Source organism: Odontomachus brunneus, unplaced genomic scaffold, assembly GCF_010583005.1.
Source record: "Odontomachus brunneus isolate Ranch 3 - 2012 unplaced genomic scaffold, Obru_v1 Obru_scaffold_067, whole genome shotgun sequence".
In the NCBI taxonomy this organism is placed as follows: domain Eukaryota; kingdom Metazoa; phylum Arthropoda; class Insecta; order Hymenoptera; family Formicidae; genus Odontomachus; species Odontomachus brunneus.
In genome coordinates this window covers 953,174-955,083 of record NW_022639517.1, presented here as the reverse complement: position 1 = coordinate 955,083, position 1,910 = coordinate 953,174, and positions in this window count along the sequence as shown.

The following is a 1,910-nucleotide window of genomic DNA, read 5'->3' as shown; positions in this document are numbered from 1 at the left end:
GTACATTCTTATATTTAAGATCGTGTCTTAAATACATATTTAAAAACATTTTAACTAATAAAATGATTCGTACGGATGTTATACATATCATATTATGGTTAAAAATATTTGAGAATTTATTTGAGAATTATTTAAGACAATCTTTAAATATAATAACATACTATGAATAAGCCTTAGTGCGCACTCAGTGCACACTAGTGCAAGCAACCGAATTCGCTATTAGATTTCTCCGACGTCGGTTAGACGTCGAATCGACCTCTACGTTTTCGCTGGGATGCTATGTTTCTGCAATGTTGATGGCCGTCTTAAGTTTATCTTCAGATAATGAACGGATTATTTCATTAGTTACGGAGTATCTGAAGATGAACTTAAGACAGTCTTAAAAATAAGACCCGACTATGAATACCGGCCTATAAGTACTTATTCGACCAATAAACGTAGACTGAATAACCGAGAATGGGTTACCCTAGAGCTAGTCGGACATGCTATAAGTTTTAGAGTATCAAATTAAATATTAATGTAATAAATCATCAAATGGAATATACTGCAGTACATCTTTTGAATGAAGCTAAGACTCCATATATGCGGTGAGCTCCGACAAATGCACGGTGACCATTCAGAAGTCAGGCGCAGATCGAGCCTGGTTTCTAATTTGTCACCGCAAGATTTGCCGCAGTAGACTCGATGCGGGTGATTGTTAAATTCTAGTAAGTAAAGCATAGTAAATATTATGACTATTACGTCGACTTGTATATAGCCAGATAATAGGGAGTTTTTGCAATATCGTCTTTCAGATATAGTAACGCTAAAGTACGTTCCGATATTCCCTGCCAGTACTGCGAATATACAGTTTGTGTTACGTATCCTATAGATTTGAAGTACTGACACTGAACATTGGAACGTACTTTTGCGTTACTATATCTGAAAGACGATATTGTAAAAACTCCCTATTATCTGGCTATATACAAGTCGACGTAATAGTTATAAAATTTATGGCTCCTGCACACAGGACGCGGCAATGCTTGTCGCGCGGCGGAAGTCCGTGCGACAGCCAATCAATATGTTGTTTTTCCGTAAGAGTTAGAAGGTTATTACGGAAAGCAACCTATTGATTGGCTGTTGCACGAACTTCCGCCGCGCGGCAAGCATTACCGCGTTCTGTGTGCAGGAGCCAATAGACCCATTTTACAAACAAGGATTTCTGAAAGTTCAGAAAAAGCAAAAGAGGTAAATTTTGTTCAATATAATGAAATTTATTTACAATTACATAATACACGTGTACCAATCATATTAAGAATTACTAAGACCTCACTGAGCTAAATTATTTTCTGAAAGCAACCATATTATCAATTGCAATACTGCAGATCACAATCGGGAGCGGTGCACTTGGACACGGTGCATTTGGACACAGCCAATCACAGCACCGTGTGATTAGAGACATTTGTAGGGTCCCTTGGAACAGCGACTTGTGATTGGACTGTGTCCAATTGTCCCGTGTCCAACTGATATACACCCTAAAAATGGAGGATAAAGATAAGGAAATTGTTTGTGTATTTGCTCAACTATTAGTTTTATTAGATGTTTTTGGTGATAACGAAACAAATAACTTATATAAAGAAAAATTAGAAAAGTATTTATCCGTAATGATTGGATCAATAAAAAAAACAATACCTCGGTTAAAAAACTATGTGGAAGTGGTTGTACCATTATACAATGATGAAGTATTTAAGTCACATTTTAATAACTTTTCACTTTATAACTTTTGTTTTATTTAAGATCAACAATTTTAATTTTCATATTCATGTTTTATACAACAAAATATGAAGATTTAGGTACAATAAATTTGTGAGAAAGTCCGTTTCCTTCATCAAATGTATTACGTGTTGCTAAAATATTACTTATTTTTTTTT